Below are 19,404 nucleotides of genomic sequence, written 5' to 3' on the forward strand. Positions count from 1 at the left end.
GTGGTCCATAAGTCAGAGAGGCACAGAATGAGCAAATACATCGACATCTGAAGACATTAGAGACTCAAAACTAACAATCAAAATGCTTTTGACAGTTGGAGTCTCTATCATCCAGAGGTAGCCCTGTAAATTAGCCACATTCTTTCTTCTGCCAAGGAACTTGATGTTGAATGCAGCACCAAAAGACGGCCCAGTAAAATGGTCTGTATTCACATTAGGGTAAAATACATGCATTTCTGAAAAACACAGAATTGGATGACTCAACTACAAAAAATTTCTGACTCATGCAAACCCCAAGTGTTATCAGCATCATGATCAGTGTGAGCAGTAGCCCCTCGTGACCAGTGTCCCCGGAATGATTCTGGACCCCCAGTGTCACCATCCCCGGCATGAGCAGTGAGACCAGTGTCCCAGTATGACCCATGTCACCATGCCCAGAATGAGCAGCCTCTACGGGTGACCATCTCTAGCATCCCAGGTCACCAGTGTGTCCAGCATCACGAGGAAGGTGAGTCTGCAGAGGGGAGAAGAATTCAGTCAGAATTATTGTTCTAAGTCATCTCTGGACAACCGGGAAAACTGCCCTCCCTGGTGTTCTTTTGAGACTTTAAGGAAACTGGTGGCTGTATTTGTTTTCTGTTACTGTAACCCAATACCACAGACTGGATAATTTATTAAGAAAAGAAATCCATTTCTTGGAGACTGGGAAGCCCAAAGTTGGGGGCTGCATCTGATGGGAGCTTTCTGGTTGGAAAGGAACTCTCTGCAGAGTCCTGCAGTTGTGCAGGGCAGCTCATGTTGAGACAGAGAAAGTGTATGAGCTTTGGTCTCTCCTGCTTTTCTTATAAAGGCACTAATGCAAACCCAGGAACCCCACTCCCATACCTCATCTAATCCTAATGACCTTCCAAAGACCCTCACCTCAAATACCAAGTAACATTGAGGACTAATTTTTTTTTTCTTTTTCTTTTTTTGACAGGCAGAGTTAGACAGTGAGAGAGAGAGAGAGAGAGAGAAAGGTCTTTCTTCCGTTGGTTCACCCCCCAAATGGTCGCTATTGCCAGCGCGCTGCGCCAATCCAAAGCCAGGAGCCAGGTGCTTCCTCCTGGTCTCCCATGCGGGTGCAGGGCCCAAGCACTGGGGCCATCCTCCACTGCACTCCCGGGCCACAGCAGAGAGCTGGACTGGAAGAGGAGCAACTGGGACAGAATCCGGCGCCCCAACCGGGACTAGAACTCGGGGTGCCAGCGCCGGAGACAAAGGATTAGCCTAGTGAGCCATGGCGCTGGCCTTTTTTTTTATTTATTTATTTAAAATTTATTTGAGAAACACACAACACCACTCCCACCTGCTAGTCCACGCCCCCAAATGCCCACAACTGCCGCCCAATCCCCAGAGGGCATGCCATAGCCTTCTGCTCTGGCCGCCCAATCCCAGGAGCGTGGGGCTGGGCCCTCTGCACTGGCCTCCCTATCCCAGAGGGCGGGGCGGGGCCGTCTGTTTCGGCCACGCCCAACCCTGCTCCGGGACCACAGCTGCCTGCAGATGCTGCTGCAGCACCTGACCTCGCACAGCCTAACCATTGTGAGCAACGCGTGCGGCATGCTCTGGAACCTGTGGGCCCGCAGCTCACAGGACCAGGAGCTGCTGTGGGACCTGGGCGCCGTGGGCATGCTGCGCAACCTGGTGCATTCCAGGCACAAGATGATCGCCGTGGGCAGCGCCGCCGCCCTGCACAACCTGCTGGCCCACCGGCCTGCCAAGCACCAGGCACTGCCATGGCCGTGTCCCCCGGCACCTGCGTGCCCAGCTTCTATGTGCACAAGCAGGGGCGCTGGAGGCGGAGCTCGACGCCTGCCACCTGGCGCAGGCGCTCAGCCACCTGGAGATGCAGGCCCTGCCAGAGTCCGCGGAGGCAGCCGCCAAGAAGCCGCTGCCGCCCCTGCGGCACCTGGACGGGCTGGCTGGGGACTATGCCTCTGACTCAGGCTGCTTCGACGACGACGACGACGACGTGCCGTCCGTGGCCGCAGCCACTGCCGAGCCCACCAGCCCAGCCATGCTGTCCTTCTTCCTGGGCAGCCCCTTCCTGCAGGGCCAGGCACTGGCCTGCGCCCAGCCAGTCCGCCGAGGCCTGGAGCCCGCGAAGGAGGCCGGCGGCGAGGTGGCCGTGGCGGCCAAGGCCAAGGTCAAGCTGGCGCTGGCGGTGGCGTGGATCGACCATCTGGTGGAGGACATCTCGGCCTTGCACACCTCGTCGACCGACAGCTTCAGCCTCAGCTCCAGGGACCCCGGGCAGAAGGCGCCTAGGGAGGGCCGGGCGCAGTCCTGCTCCTTCTGCCGCGGCCCCGAGGGCGGCCGGCCAGAGGTAGGGGGCCGGGTGCACACCCTGTTCTGGCTCAAGACGGCCCACGCCAGCCTTTCCAACAACGGCTTTAACAGCGGCAGCACCAGCTACTGCCCGCGGGAGCACGTGCCACCCTGCCCGCTGGCCGAGTATCGAGAGGAGCTCCTGGGCGGGCAGCTGCAGCCAGCTTGGCTCGACCTCAACCTGCGGGGCAGCCAGGCCGAGGGGCCCACCCGGGACGCCGCCAGCGCCGATGCCCGCGTGCGCACCATCAAGCTTTCGCCCACCTAGCAGCACGTGCTGCTGCTGGAGGCCAAGGGTAGGGCAGGCGCGGGGTGCCCCCCCGCGGCCCCAAGGCACACCCCCCACGGCCTGGAAGCAGGCCTGGCTGCCAGCAGAGGGCCTGAGCCAGGTGCCCGAGAAGCTGGGCACTGGCCGGCCGCCCCCAGAGGCTGGTAGCTTAGGAGCAGCCCCTCTCACTGTCCCGCTGCAGCTTGCTGTCCTCGCTATCCTCCGCTGGACACCTGGGCCCCTGCGAGGCTGGAGACCTGGACAGCGACTCCTCCCTCGAAGGCCTGGAGGAGGCCAGCCCCGAAGAGGCAGAGCTGGGCGGGGCCTGGAGGGCCCTCCTCCCTGCCCATGGCCATCCCGGCGCCCCAGCGGGGCCATGGCCAAGGCCTGGGCATGGAGGATGCCACACCATCCAGCTCTTCTGAGAATTGTGTGCAGGAGATACCGCTGGTTCTGAGCCGCTGCAGCTCCGTGAGCTCCCTGGGCAGCTTCCAGAGCCTGTCCATCGCCAGCTCCATCACCAGTGACCCCTGCAGCGGGCTGGGCAGCGGCACAGTGAGCCCCAGCGAGCTGCCCGACAGCCCTGGGCAGACCATGCCGCCCAGACGGCTTCACTGTGGAGAAGCTGGACGAGAATTTCTGCGTCTCCAGCCTCAGTGTGCTCACCCTGCCCGAACACTCCCTGCAGCAGGACGTGGAGCTGCAGCTGCTGCCACCCGCCTGCCCCGACCGCGGCACTGGCAGGGGTGGCGGTGGTGGTGGGCGCCGCTGGGGAGAAGTCGCCAGATGCCAGGAGGGGCCAGCGCCCGCGGGCTCCCACAACCACATGGCCACGGACCAGGAGCTAGAGGTGCTGCGCTAGTGCCTAGGGGCCGCAGTGCCCGCGTGACTCCGCAAAGTGGCCTCGGCGCTAGTGCCCGGCTGCCGGGCGCTGCCCATCCCTGTCTACAAGCTGGTGCCCGGGAGGATGACTCGTGCACCGACTCAGCCGAGGGCACGCTGGTCAGCTTCTCCAGCGCCGCGTCCCTCAGCGACGAGGCCCTGCAAGGGCCACCCAGGGAGCAGCCCCGAGGCTGCCTGGACAGGCAGGAGCCCCCCCGGCCTTGCGGCCCCCTCTAGCCAGGTCTCGGGGCACCGGCTCAAGGCTGGGGGCACCAGCTGGAGCCCGGAGCAGGCCCGGGGCACAGGCAGGAGCCGGGGCGGGCTGAAGCTGCCCCTGGTCCGGCTCCCAAGTGCCCATTTGGACTGGGCTTAGGGTGAAGGGGGGCAGTCCCTGTGCCTCAGGACACCCACCGAGGAGGCCGGGTACTGCTTCTAGGACTCTGATGAGACGCCCTCCTCAGCCGGGCCGCCCCTGTGGTGACCATCTGCCATCCTGCGGGCTCTGAAGTGGGGCGGGAAGGAGGCACGGGCCCCAGCCAAGGCGGCTGCTCAGGTCCAGCTGCACCCCTGGGCCCAGCCCCAGGTGATCTCCGACGAGACCCCACCTTGCTACTCCCTGAGCTTCTCGGCCAGCTCGCTCAGTGAGCCCGAGCCCTATGAGTGGCCAGCCAGCCACCTGGGAGGCTGGGAGCCCATGGTCCCCCAGGCCCCGCGCCGGGGAGGTGGACATGACAGCTCCCCCAGCCCGCACTCTGAGGAGGCGCTCCTGCACCACTGCATAGGCTCAGCCGTGCCCAGGCGCCGGTCTCCGGCCTCTGGCCCTTGACGCCGCAAGGCATGGGCTGCCAGGCAGGATGAGTGGCTGGCAGAGGCGCCCCGGGACTGCAGCCAGGAGGCGGCCAGCTCAGACAGGGCCACCGACCTGGACAGCATGGAGTGGCCCGCCATTCAGGAGGGCACCAACTCCATGGTCACGTGGCTGCACCAGGCGGCTGCAGCGGCCCCCACGAGGCCTCCTCCCAGTCTGACTCCCTCCTGTCCCTGGGTCTGCTCTGGAGGACTAATTTTCAACATGAGTTTGGACACACACATACACAGACAATAGCAATAGCTTTTTTTCCTTATTGTCAAATAACTAAGGCAAATATTGTGGCTTGATTTCTATAAATGAATCTCCTGAAATGTGTATTTAGATATGTATTAATAAAATCAGAAAAGTAATGCTGATTCCATTGGGGGTGACAATGAGGTATACAAAGAGAGATTTTTCACTAATTTTTTAAAAAATTTATATTTCCTTTTTTTTAAAGATTAAGATTTTATTTATTTATTTATTTGAGAGGTAGAGTTACAAATAGTGAGAGGGAGAGAGAGAAAGAAAGGTCTTCCTTCTTCACTCCCCAAATGGCCACAATGGCGGGAGCTGCACTGATCTGAAGCCAGGAGCAAGGAACTTCTTCCCAGTCTCCCAAGTGGGTACAGGGGCCCAAGGACTTGGACCATCTTCTGCTTTCCCAGGCCGCAGCAGAGAGCTGGATTGGAAGAAAAGCAGCCGGGACTCAAACCGGCACACATATGGCATGCCGGCATCACAGGTGGAGGATTAATTTACTGTGCCATGGCCCTGGCTCCAGATTTTTCATTTCTTAATTTGTATGTTTTTAAGGATTGCTGTGTGATAGAGTATTTGTTTCAGTATTTGTGGTATCAATTGTAATTATATGATTTTGATGATTTGATATTTTGCTGTTTTTCAAATAAACAACAGTAAGGCTGTCATACTTTTTTTCAAGGATAATAAATCTATTTTAATAACGTTACGTTTGACAGCGGTTTTTGTCCATGAATGTAAAGATAACTCTCGACACCGCCCCCCCCCCCGGTCTCTTACAAACTGGGGATTGGCCTGCCCTTGCCAGGAAGTGAGAAAGCTGCAACATGGACAGTCTGTGCCTCCCACTTGGAGAAGAGGACTCCACACCGTGTCGGGAAAAAAGACCTACGCGTTCAAATTCCTGGTTGTACACCTACCTGTACATTGGTGTCAATTAAATGGCTCAAATTAAACAAATATAGATTCCATATATACAAATATTCTATCATGTATAGGTATAGTATATCTATTGTAAAAGGAAAAAAATTTAAACTTTTGACTGTGCATGCACGACCCAAATCTGGTTCTCACTCCTTAATCCCAAAGTGTGAATGGGTCCCCCTCTAACCCGCTGTACCACCTTCACCCCAACCCTGCCCTTCTGTGCACGCCCTGTCGCCCCCACGCTGCAGCTCCTGGGCTCCTCTCCTTAGTGTGACTGCGCCAGCTCCAGAGCCTCTGAGCCCAAGACAGTGCGGGATGATCTGCAGCCACCTTAACCTCACTTCCTTAACTTAACTTTAACCCACAGAGACTTCTGCCTGCAACAAAGTTATAAACTACAAGCCTGCACGCAGGAGGCAAGGCCTCCTTTCTCTAAGAGAAAAGACAGCAGGATTCTAGCTCCTGGAGACTGGTAAGTTTCAAGTCAGTTTCTCTGCACAGCACCGGAAACGCCGTGGGCCTGGCCTGTGCTGTGTCCTGGTGGGCTAAGCCATGCAAGATGGCCCGAGGGCTTGGGGCCTGCTCCTGCCTGGGAGACCCCTTGTAGTGGCCATCTAGAGAGCGAACCAGAGCATGGAAGACCTTTCTCTCTGCCTCTCCCCTCTCTGTAATTCTCTCTCCAATGAATAAACACAACAGTAAGAATGAAAGGCCTGGAGTTACAAACACCAGGAGGCTGTGGTCCCGGAGAGCGCCCCCTGCCGCCCGGGCTCCGCAGCCCCGCGGCCTCCTCCAGGGGGCCCGGCCCTTCCCGCCCTCCAGGGAGCTGTGGGCGCGGCTCCCCCATCCTCCTCCCAAGAAGCAGCGTCCTGAGCCTGGGGCCGGCGCCCGTCCTCCTGGAACCCTGTCCCTCTGTGCGGGGTCCGCCCCGCGTCCGCGTTTCCCTGTCTTCTCCTCTGACTCCGGTTCTGGAAGGCGGCCCTCAAGTGACCCCGCACCGCTGTCCCTGTTCCGGAGCCCTGGCGCGGGGTCCTCCATTGTCCACAGCTCTGTTTTCTGAAGCGGGGTCCGCATCTGGGTTCCCCAGGGGGGCGGCAGGCCCCAGGGCCCTGGGCGGCCTGCAGGCCAGGCTGGGGGTCATCAATGGCGCCCTCGGGGCACAGGGGCCTGGGCTGTGTGAGGGGCTGAGGGCAACGGGCAGGTGGGCGGGGCTTGCGGAGGGAGGGAAAGCGCAGGGCCGCGCGGCAGTGGTTTGGCCTGTGGGAGCCCAAGGTCTGGTGCGGGGTTGTCCCGCGTGTCCGTGTCCCCGCCCTTCCCAGCTGTGTGGGAGCTGATGGAGGAGCAGGTGCGTGGCGCTGTGGCCTGTGGGGTTTCCCCTCTGTGGATGTAATGATCGCTCTGCCACCTCGAGCTCCGGCTTCTGTTCTCTCTGGGGGTCCCGACCCTTCCTCCCTTGCCCGTGGACCACTCTTCCCGGGGTCTCTCTGGCCTGGATCCTGAGGGAGCAGCAGAGTCCGGAGGAGAAACCAGCGCTGCCCTGGGGGAGCTCTTTGTGTCCCCTCTGCCCTGGCCCCTCGCTGAGCTGCTGTTGCTGTCAGGCTGTGGTGCCCTGAACTCCAGCGTGTGTGTGTGCGCATGTGCGTCCACGCACTTTCCTCACGGAAATGTATTGATTAAGAAGTGATTAGTCCCTGACGCCAATCACTAGTGCCATAAACCACAGCATGGGGCCCGTTATTTCCCTGTTACATGCGTTGATTGGGGAGTTGGATCACACGTGGGGACTTAACCCACTGCACCGCCCTGTGCCGGCTCCGTAGTCAATGTTGTTAAAGACGCAGGCACAGAGCACAGTGCAGAGGCAGGGTGGAGCCATGAATGAGGAACCTGCTGGAGGCTGTATTTAAAAGCCTGCTATGGCCAGCACCGCAGCTCACTAGGCTAATCCTCCATTTGCGGCGCCGGCACCCCGGGTTCTAGGATGGGTCAGGGTGCAGATTCTGTCCCGGTTGCTCCTCTTCCAGTCCAGCTCTCTGCTGTGGCCCGGGAGGGCAGTGGAGATGGCCCAAGTGCTTGGGCCCTGCACCAGCATGGGAGACCAGGAGGAAGCACCTGGCTCCTGGTATCAGATCAGCACAGTGCACTAGCCGCAGCGGCCATTGCGGGGTGAACCAACGGATAAGGAAGACCTTTCTCTGTCTCTTTCACTCCCTCACTGTCCACTATGCTTGTCAAAAAAATTATAATAAATAAATAATCAAAGTTCTCTAAAAAAAGAGCCTGCTACATGTTCTCAGGGCATTTCCTGGGGACCCGATGTGCAGGGTGCAGACGTCCCTGTGAGGTCCAGGGTGCAAACCCGCCCTTTGGGAGCCCCCTCTGCCCGCTCATCTCAGCTGCTGCTGTCCAGAGAGCCCTCTCAGAAGTTGGAGGAGTGACCCCAAGTGCCCCACAGGGAAGCTCAGCTTCCCAGAGTTTCATGGAGGTTGCTAGGGCTGGGTGCTTTGAAAATGCAACATAGTGTGCTTTTCCTGTTGTTTTCCTGTGGCCCCCAGGACTGGGTTAGACCTGGGGCCTGGAGAGGGATGGGGAGGGGAAACCCAGCTGACAGCAGGCATGGAGTCCCTGTGTCTCTGTGGCTGTCCTGGAGTGCAGAGGGGGAGGAGGGGCATGCTCATCAGGAGAATCCTGGAGGCCTGGGAAGAGCCCTCAGCACACAGCTGCCTCAGAGAGAACCGCTGCCCTCTTCCCTCTCTTTCTTGCTAGGCAGGGGACAGAATTGGAGTCTGGCTGAGCTTGTCTGAAATCCACTGTGTGAAGGCGACAGTCATTGTCCAGAGGATCTTCAGGGTCCCAGTGCACCAGGCACTGGAGACAGGAAGAAGGCACGAGTGCACTCACACAGACCAGCAGGCACTGCAGCCCCCAATTGGAGGACACTTGAGCCCACCCTGAGTGACAGACCCTGAGCTGCACAGGTGACACCACTGGTCCTAGGAACTAGACACTGCCCGTGGACAGGATTCTGCTGTCCCTGGACACTGTGAGGCTCTTGAGATGGGCTGTAATTATGTTACAGGAGCCAGCATGAATTTTCCCAGTGCCTGCTCCTTGGGTCTCTCCTTTCACATCAAGAGCTGGTGTCACTGTGTCAGAATGGCCAGTCCATGGAGATCTTCCTACATGGTGGAGCCAGGGAAACTGAGAAAGCAGGTGTGGGGCCCTCAGTGTTCAGAACGTAGAACATTCATCACACATGGGAAGGGGTTTGGCAACAGCATGTCCTTGGTTGGACAAAACATCCTGAGGTGGCCAACTCTGCAGGAGGCCTTCTGCAGACAAGTAGAAGTACAACCCCAAAGGTGCCCACACATGTCTGTGAACAACCCGTCCCCAGGATATCAAGTACTTGGGTTCCTGCCACCCACACAGGGAGACCTGGATTGAATTCCCTGCTCCTGACTTTGGCCCCAGTCCAGCCAGGCAGTTGCACACATTCGAGGACTGAAACAGAGGGTGGCAGTACTCTCTGTGTCTCTCCCTCTCAAACAACTAGTTTCTGTGATGGAGCAGTGGTTTACTAGCCCAAGCATTCGCCTGGAATGGCAGCATCCTATATGGACACCTGTTCAAGTCCTGGTTGCTCCTCCTCTGATCCAGCTCTCTGCTATGGCCTGGGAAGGCAGTAGAAGATGGTCCAGTTCCTTGGGCTCCTGCACTCATGTGGGAGACACAGAAAAAACTACTGGTTTATGGCTTCAGATTGGCCCAGCTCTGGCCATGGTTCCCAATTGGGAAGTGAACCAGTGAATGGAAGGTCTTCTCTCTGTCTCTGGCTCTCCATGATAATTCTCTTTGGTTCAAACTCTGCCACCTGGGCCCAGGAGGGTGGCAGCATTATCCCAGACATTTCCGGAGCCTCTACTGCTGGTCAGTGCAGTGTCCCATGGCTTCTGTCTTGCCTGTCAGCTTGGGTAACAGATGCAGGAGCCCTGATTATCTTGGAATCCCCTTCAGGGTCACCTTCATTCTTCTTGACAAAAACTGCATGTTGTCAACTGACGCACTGCATTACTCCGTCCTCTCCATCCAGGAAGGCCGTCAGCCCACTTTCATTTCAAAACCATTCCGCTCAACCTTGGTGAAACCTACAGATTCTGTCCATGTCATACAAGCATCTTTTTCAAGGCACAGCCTAGCCACACCCTGGTGTTCTCTTCCAGAATACATTTCATTTGTTGTAATATGGATAGACTCTCCAAATCTTCAAATTCTAGTTTCTTTTTGTTCAGAATTCCCAGAAATTAAATTCTCTTTTTGGACGTTACTATAAAGAGTCAGATGGCCATTGGCCAGTGCTGTGACATAGAAGCCTAAGTCCCCACCTGCAGTGTTAGCATCCCATATGGGCACCAGTTCAAGTCCAAGCTGCTCCACTTCTTATCCAACTCCATGCTAAGGTGCCTGGAAATTAAGCGGAAGTTGGACCACTTGCTTGGACCCCACACACATCTGGAAGGAGCTCCTGGCTCCTGGCTTTGGCCTGACCCTGCCCTAGCTATTGGGGATTGACCCAGCAGCTGACAATCTCTCTCCCAGTATGTCTGTATCTCTCCCTTTCAAATAAATTCTTTTGAAACACTGCCAGAAGGCAAGCCCCTGAATCAGCACTTTGCTTAGAATTCACCTCCATTTAATGTCCAGTTTCATTCCTGGCAAGTTATACCTTTTAGAAAAATGCCAGAAACCAAGTTCCCTGCCTCTTACAAACAAGGTTCACCTTGTTCCTCGTCTTCAATCACATCTATTCCTCATTTCCACTGCAGACCTCACCAAAATCCCCATTCCCATCCATAGCTCAGTGTGCATCTGAAAACGCCTCCAGTGGGGACCTGTTCCCCAGGGGCAAAGCTGCTTCTGTCCTTGCAGGGTTCATTAGACCTGCACCTCAAGTCTCAGGACGCTAATCTGTGTCTGGTGAGACCCTGCGAGGACTTATGGAATATGGACAGTTGTCCATGAAGCTCTGTGTCAGATGGGGTCTGGGATCACTTGCAGGCACTAAAGTCACCATTGCTAAAGTGCTGTACATAAATGGGTAGCATTTGCATTGGACCAAATATTCTCCCATATGTTTTCAGTTGTCCCTAGATATCTTATAATACCTAAAGACACTACGACATAAATGGTATACTGTGTGTAGAAGAATTCAAGGGGAAAAAGATGGTATATGGCCAGTACAGATGCATTCTTTTTCAATTCTCAAAATCACTGTGAATGGAATCTGCACTTGTGGTCCCCTGGATCCCAAAGGCATCATGGGATAAGGCACTGTGTCATGTGGTCATGTAGGCTAGGAAGTTCCAAGACCTGCTGGCAGATGGCTGGCCTTCCAGGAGAGACACTTTGATTCTGGCCTGGAGTCCCAAGTGCAGGAATGGAAACATTCAAGGCAGCCAAGAGGTTTTTCCTGAATTTGCAGGCGTTTGGGGAGTGAACCAGTAGATGGAAGGTATTTCTCTCTCTCTCTCCACCCCAGCACCACTACCTCCCTCTCCCTTTTCTCCCACTGTTCATCCTCTGCCTCTTCACTGTAATGCTGCTTTTCAATAACTTTTTTTTAAAGAAGGCAGGTGCTGACATCGTGGGACCCTGGGTAAAGCCATCAGTGTGACAGCGGCTTCCATGTCAGAGTGCCTGGTTCAAGACCCAGCTGCTTCTAAGCCATATTTCCTGTAGTAATGGGAGGAAGCAGATGGCTCAAGTTGTTGGATTCCTTATTTCAGCCCAGTTTAGCTGTGGCTGCCGCAGGCATTTGAGACGTGAATCAGATGGAACATCTCTGTGTGTGTGTTTCATTCTATGTAGCTCTCCCTCTCTCTTATGTTTGCCTTGCAGATAAATAAATCAGTCTCTTTAAATATTGGAAAACCTGGTTCTGGCACTGTGGTATAGTGGGCTTTGCCTCCACCTACAGTGCCTGCTTCCCATGTGGACTCTGGTTCAAGACCCGACTGTTCCTCTTCTGATCTGGCTCTCTGCTATAGCTTGAGAAAAGCAGTCTACTTCATATATAAATAAAGAGAGAGAGAGAGAGATACAAGGGTAAAACATCGGCACACCCAATATGAGATGTAATGTATTATAACACTGAAATTAAAAAATCCAAGTGACAGAGAAAAAAATTCAATGGTATGGGCTAACAGGATATTTGCAATAACATTCCACGTTGGGGTGAGAATGCTTTTGAACTACAGAATGCCAGGATCCAGTCTTCAGGAAGAATTCTATTAGAAATCTAGTATTAGACTTGACTATAATAACTGACACAGGCATGAATGGTTAACGCATGGTAAAATTGTTAAAGGAAGGCCATTTTCAAACATCTTCCATTTTATACATCTTCCAAGCAGCACTCTCCAAAGTTTTTATTTCAACTCTGAAATTTTATTATCCAAAGTGTATGATTTTTACAGAACAAAAGTAAAAGCAGGTATCAAAATCAGCAGAGTTTGTAAAATTTCTGCAGAGAGTTTCACCTAAGTTAGGGCTGGTGAAAGTGGTATCCAAGGAAAAACCTAGATGACTGCCGATTTGTCTCTTGGCATAAATTACCAGGCGGTTTGTTCTGCAGGTACTGAATAACTTGTCATCATCAGTGGTCAGTTGTTGAGAACCAATTCAAGTTGTCAAACAAAGCAAAAAAATTTTTACATTTTTTTGTTGCATTGTGGCATTTTACTGAAGTGGCATTTATTTTTTTCTTCTTAGTAATTTCTTTTTGTTTTGAAATTTTTTCATTAGTTTTTAGCATTTTCTTATTTAGAAAGATAAGTGAAATGGCGTTGTACGTTGTTTCCTTAGTACTGCTATTTTTGTTTTAAGTTTCAAATTTTTGCAAAGTTGTTAAATTTGAATTATTTGGCATTTTCTCCATTAAATGAAACAGTGAATAGGAATGACATTTTACACTTGTTCTGAATAATTGTTTTTCTCTTTTGTCATTTGTAAAGTATAATCATTTTTAAATTTTAAATTTTTGGCATTTTTGCATTTACAAAAACACTGAACTGAAATGGAATTTTACTTTTATTTGCTGAGTTTAAATTTTTTTTAAAAAATTAATTTCTGTATATTTCTAACTTTTTCCTATTTAAAAAGTTAATAAAATTAAGTGGCATTTTAATTTTCCTATTAGTACTTTCCTATTTTTGTTTTTTATTGTTTTTAAAGCTTTTAAAATTTTTAATTTTAATGTTTTCAGTATTTTACTTTCAAAAACACTTAAATGGCATTTTTTCTAATTTTTTCTTTTTAAAATTTTTAACGGTTTTTAAATTTTTAATTTTTTTAATCTTTTTCCTTTTTAAAAAACAATGCAGAACCATTTTTCTTTTCTATTTTTACTTTAAATTTTTTTTTCTTTTTAAATTTTTAATTTTTTTGGAATTTTTCTTTTTAAAAACAACTAAAACAGGGAATACATATTGGGATCTGAATCAAATTTTTTGAAATTCCAGTTACACTCCAGAACACTGGAGACACTTCTGGGCCTGGACAGCGATATCTTAATGACAAGTTGTAGATTTTAGGAGCCCAAGATGTGCTGACAGGGTGTCTAAGGCAGCTGTTACACTGAGAGGAGGCACACTCAGGTGGAAACATAATTCCCTCCCTAGGATCCCAATTTTCATGAAAGGAAACAATTGTGTCATCACAGGTATGACAGACAGTGGAAGTAAGAATGGTAGCTGTGAGAAACAGGTCCACCACAGGGCAGCGGTGCCATTGGCTCAGATTGTTCTTGGACCAGGAGCACCTACTAAGCAGCAGATGTCCAGAATCTGTGAGGACTCGGTTTTCCATGATGGGGGGGAAGGCATATGCCCCCCCCCCCTTCGTCCTGCAGCTGCCTCAGGTTGGCAGGAACACGGCCTTGCTGTTTGCTGGGGCTCTGGATGCCTTGGCCCACGTCCTGCATCAGGAGCCCCCAGTTCTCCTGCAACACTGAGTGGAGTTGGCAGGACCAGCAGCTGCAAGAGATGAGCGTCCTCGTGATGAGGTCCTGCCCGCATCTGTGCTGCCTGACTCTGGACGTGGAGAGAGGAGTGTTCAGAGAGGTGTCCGGTTCCTTGATGCAGGCTCAGTCCACCTCACCCACCTGGGCCCTCCTGGCCACAGTGCTGCATTCATCACCATGAACTTGCAGTTATCACGCCCATCGACGGCCGCCTCTTGGGTTGATGACCGGACCTCTGCCAGGGCCGCTGCTCACCCCCTTTTTGCTCAGGCTCTGAGGGGTCACCCTCTCCACAGTTGTTAGGATACAGAGGAAGGAGCACATCTTTAGGATGTACAGATCAACAGACAGCTTTCACCAACTGACCGATGCCAGGGTCAGGGGACCTGATGGCACACAAGATGTTCTCTGCCTCCTGCGGGGATGTGGGAGGGAGCACACAGCATCCCTGCATCGGGTGCTTGGCCAAAGAGTGAGGCTGAGTGTAAAATTGAGGAAAGCATCAGAGATCCTCAGGATGCAGACCCCGAGCCAGACACCTGGCCTGCGCCTTCACACAGTCAGCGTTCCCATCATGGAAGACAGCAGAAGGGGGAGATGGTTGGGGTTCAAAAGGAGGAAAGAGACTCTTCTTGTCCTTTTGAGCCCCAAAGTCTCCTCCTCCTGCAGTCCTCTATGCGGAACGCTGGCTGTGTGAAGGAGAGGGCCAGCTGTCTGGGTCAGGGTCCACATCCTGCAGAATCGATCCTCTCCTTTGCTCACATGTAGCCTTGTGTGCAGGGCACTGTGTCTCTGACACTGCCCACACCAAGCTCGCCCCATCCAAAGGCAGTGTGTGCCCAGGGTCCTATGCTGTTTGCTTCCAGCTCCTCCTGACCTCAGATCTCAACAGGAGGCAGTTGGAGAGGAGCCAGGTGGTGTTCTCTCCAGAGCAGCTGTGGAGTCAGGCCTGGGTCTCCTTTGGTGTTTACTCAGATTGGAGTTGAAGACTGTGCCAGCTCTCAGGGAAGCAGCCTAGTGGATAAAAATAGCCGAGGGCAGGTCATGGTGTTGAAATTGCGTTCTTGGTGTTCTGGTTGCTGTTGAAGCGGAGCTCCTGTGTTAGATGTTTGGAAGAGGTGGGGATGTTACAATCAGCAATACTGTTCTGTACTTCCAACTGTACTTGGGATCTGAAAGAGGGAGAGAAGAAAAATCAAAGGAGAGCAGGGTCAGGTCCAGGTAAGAGCTGAGCCTGCATCTGGGCCACCGTGGGGCAGAGGCCAGGCAAACTCAATTCTAGTGGGGAGACTGGCTGAAGGGGAGCCCTGGGCTGCTGAGAGGGAAGTGGCAGCCAAATGAGCAGAGCCCTGCCCTGAACTCCAGCCCAGCTCTGCAGTGCTAGGGAACCAGGGCCCTTGGCCTCTCCTAACCAGGAGAGGGTGATGTCACCCCACTTCCTCCTGCTCTCTGGTGCATTAGAAATGGACTAGTTTTCTGCAGTAAGCAAAGAGAGCCGGGAGTGTAACCACAGCACAACTCATGTCAATAGAACAGACACCAAGTTTCTCTGAAGATGATTCCACATCTAGTTACACCTAGGACCATTCTGCTGTGTGCCTAATAGCTCACTCACTCAACTCTGAAGGGAACATTAACTTTAAAACAGGCACTCTTCAGTCATCCTAGAGTTTCCCCATTTTTTTTTCAGTTCCCCTAAGAAATTTTCTTTTTGAGAATATCCTGTTTGTATACTGGTCAGAGGGAAGGACAAACATGGGAAAATGAGACCTAAGAATCTGCATTGGAAATTGGCCTAGGAATAAGATCAGATAAAATGTGATTGTTCAATGTATATTTCTCAACCCAATAGAGGACTTGCAATCAAGTGAGTGGATGGTGAACAGCATGTTTTAGGGAGAGAAGTTGAACTTCAAACATTTTAACTTGATTATGAGGGGAGGTATCCTATTTTGTGGGTCAGGTTTCTACATGACAAGGATTTCTTACTGTATCTTCTATTTCAAATTATTGATCCAGAGAGGTTACAGTTCTATCCTATCTGAACAAACAGAAATGAGCTATAATCTGTGCACAGTGTAAGAAGGAACAAGTACATCTAAGACACACACACAGGATTACCTCTGTCTAGGCGTGAAGGCCCAGGAATCTGAAGGTCAGTGCCCACATGTTGGTCTGTGGTTTTCCCTTCATCTCCTGGCCAGGAAATTGGCACGTGATTTTCCTCTCTGTGGGCTGTGGTTTTCCCTTCATCTCCAGACCAGGGAATCGGCACGCAATCTTCTTCTCTGTGGGCTGTGGTTTTCCCTTCATCTCCAGGCCAGGGAACCGGCAGGCCAGTTTGCATTTCCTGGGCTTCCATTTTCCTTTGATAACATTTTCTTTTGGGGTACTTTGGACATTGCTGGGGCTGATGCTATGACTCTCACACTTTCTGGTGATGGGATCTTTGTGAGGACCTCCCTCCAGCTGGGAACGGGTCTTCCTCTCGGGGGCAGCAACAAAACTCAGTTCTGAAATAGAACCACAGCCATCAGGATTGGTATTCATGCTCTCTCTCTAGCAGTCAGGCCTGCAGCAGAGGGACAACAAGTAAGGAAAGGGGCCCTGCACAGTCATGTCCTGCACAGGCACTAAATTGTTTTCATTCGGGTTGATTTTATACATACTCACTGATAATTTATCACTAGGCAAAAGTAATAATCATGGCTCAGATGATCAGAATATTCAACAAAGTTGGACTAATAAAACACACAGCTCTTAAGCTTTTAAGGCACAGAAACCACACTGGATATCTGTTGAAGGTTTGGGGGGATGGAGCAGGATCATCTAACCTGGAGGGCATTGTAATGAGAGACAAGGACAGGGGACCACTAATAGCTGGAATGAACAACACTAGCACAAGAACACATGCATTTCATACATGCACATGCTTTGCTGAACATACACCAAGCACATCGATTCATAGGATATATGCCTTCAGTGCCTGTCATATAGATAATAATATATATGATGTGGCCATCACTTTTCTGGTCAGTTGAAGTGGGAACCTAGTTACAGGCACCTGAAGAATGGAGAGACAAGCTAAGCTGAAACACAAAAGTCAAGAAGAATTCCCAGGTGGGCTGTAAGGCATTGCTCTGGCCTAGCACACACATCTCCCTCCTGAGACAGTGTCTGTGCACTTGCCTTCCTCCCCATGACTGCCCAGCCCTGGCACTGGGTGTTTCTGAGACAAAGCCATACAACCACTGGTCTGTGGCAAAGACAAGTTCAAGGCCTCACTGGGACCCTGAGTACAAAAAGCCTGAGGGGAGAGACTAGGAACTTTCAGGCCATGGGACACTCCTGAGCTAGATCTCTATCTGGAACACCTCAGTGAGGTGCTGACCCTGCTCAGGGACGAAGCACACTAAGGTCTTCCAAGTGGGAGATGTTGTGCAGGGCCTTTAGAAGTTCTTGTTTGCAGACCAGAACTTTTCTTCTGATATTTGAAATTCTCTCAACACAATTTGTTACAGAAGAAAAGTTTTAAGTGTGAGTACCCATAGCAGCCACATCGCTGGCATGTGTGCTGAAAACAAGTGGACTGAGCCTACAGACAAGGGCAGGCCAAGGAGTGGTCTCTGATTGCAATGCACACAAGGTGGGGTGACCTGGGAGAGTGACCTTGTTGAGCCTCAGGATCCTCTCCCCAAGGTGGGGACAGAATCTCCACCAGGGGGGTCTAGTGAGGGTTGCATGGATCAGGACGGCACAGGGTCTAGCACAGCACAGATGCCCATGAGAGTGGCCTTCATAGCTGGGTGTGAATCGCTGTGTCCTGGGATGACTCTGCGCATCTCTGTATGTCTGTACAGAGGAAAAGCGCATGGTCTCACCAAGAAAAGGTGTCTGCTGATCTATAGCACTGGGGGGACAACTGTCATTGCCAATTCTACTGCAGAACACTGAGAAACAGGGAAGGACATCAGGATTTCGTGATTTTCCTACAGAATGATTTGATGAGTGAAGGTGCCTCAAACCCTAAAGATTCCTCCTGAGAGAAAGTGTAAAACCTCATCAAAGCTCAGATTCAAGGAAATTGGACTTTTTCTCTGCCCCCCCCCCCCCCCCCCGCCAAGTAGCCATACTCCAGGGCTCCTACTCAACAAGAGGCACTCTGCCGGTGATGATGTGAGGGACCTCTCAGCCTCACTCAGTTACTGAATTGATTTCTGTCTTGGTGCAAGGTTATGGAGGCTTTGCATGAGAAAAAAATGCCGAGTTTAGACACTGGATTAAAACTACAGGCCTCATATGAGCACAAATCAGTACTGTGAAGCAGAAGATGAAAACCTCACCATGGACACAAGTGTGGGACTGGACTGCTGTGGTTAGCACCAAGCTGCTTCAGAGAAAACAGAGTCTGCTGACCAAGGATACCTAGTGTCAGATAACTAAGGAAACATTGTACAGACTGCCAAAGCTTTAAGCCTGAGAAGTTTGGAGGATGCTGTTTACAATTGCAACTGCTGTTAAAATTAAGAACATCACAGTGACTTGTTAAAGAAGCCTCTCCAAGAGAGCTGGTGGTGGCTCAGTGGTTGCCATCATGCCTTCCCTTCCCCTCCTTCCCTGTCTTGACGTCAAAAGCTGCACCTTGAAAGTGGGCCTGGTAATAGCCAAGGGATTCCCCCGTTGGATGACTATGAACAAACTCCACCCAAAAGCCACATCCAGACTGAGATAAGTCCCCAGGGCCTGAGTGCACAGTGGTCTGTCTCACCCAACACAGGTTCAGCAACCCAAGACTACAGAGGCCACCTGGGAGACTAGTGGAGTGTTCCTGTTCACAATGGAGCACTCACTGTCTACAAGAGCAGAGCAGACAGGCTGTTTCTCCAGTGAGGACCAGGTGCTCCTAGAATGGGACCAGTCAGAAGCTTCCAGAAGAAGTGTAGGAGTTAAACATGTACCGTGAGAGTCTTGTGAGACATCTTGATCTTCAATCTCTGGAATCTCCCTGATGAGACTGGAGGGAGGGAAAGGTGGGTGAGAAACAGAAAGGGAACAGAAAGCCCCTTTCCAAGCAGTTCCAAAGAGGAGGCTTCCAGTAGTGGCTGGGCCGAGCAAGGGGCCACCCACAACCTTGTCCCTATCTGGGGAAGACTGGCTTCTAATTTCCTAGTAGTCCATGCTACTGCCTCCCAGTTACCTGAAAGTGTATGTGACAACTTGCTCTTGTACCTCCACTTCGTGATATTGATTTTCTGCAAACAAATTCAGAGAGATTGACCAGGTTAAGCAGGTTTTGGGTCAGATATGAGTATCCAATGGCCACTACTACCAAGGGGACAGATTGTTCTCGTGTGAGAACAGGAGACTGTGACAGAAATCCTCCAGGAGGACTAAGTTGACATCAGGAGATGGCCTTGGTGAGCCATCCTGGGCAAGGGGTCAAATCTCCCTATTCACAGTTGGATCAGCATCTCAATAACCTCTGCCCAGAACCCTTAGAAACAGCCTGCAATGGTCCTCAGGGATTCTAAGCTCACAGCCCAAGAACTTTCTAGGAGGCAAACTGCAGTTGTCAGGCTGCTCTCATTAAAGGACCCAGGTTGCTGACTGTGGAGAGGAGGTAGAACACTGGGAGAGAGCTATGCATGGAGTCTGCATGCCCTGGAATTGAAACCTGTTTGATGCCACACAGAATCTTGGCTATTCTAAGAGTTGCTCATGAATAATCTCCCTCTTGTCTTTGGGAACAATACAAGCAATTCAAGAGCATGTATTTCAGGATGAACTCTTCCCTAGTCAATTCATCTTCCAATGGAAATGCCATTG

The 19,404-nt window shown here is 51.9% G+C and overlaps 1 pseudogene; it reads left to right on the forward strand.

Moving 5' to 3' along the window:
• The first annotated feature begins 389 nt into the window (after nt 1-389).
• Nucleotides 390-13,569, forward strand: LOC138850272 (adenomatous polyposis coli protein 2-like; annotated as a pseudogene).
• The last annotated feature ends 5,835 nt before the right edge of the window (nt 13,570-19,404 follow it).

This window comes from Oryctolagus cuniculus, chromosome 7 (genome assembly GCF_051225735.1).
Source record: "Oryctolagus cuniculus isolate XC-2025 breed Fujian yellow rabbit chromosome 7, ASM5122573v1, whole genome shotgun sequence".
Lineage (NCBI taxonomy): Eukaryota > Metazoa > Chordata > Mammalia > Lagomorpha > Leporidae > Oryctolagus > Oryctolagus cuniculus.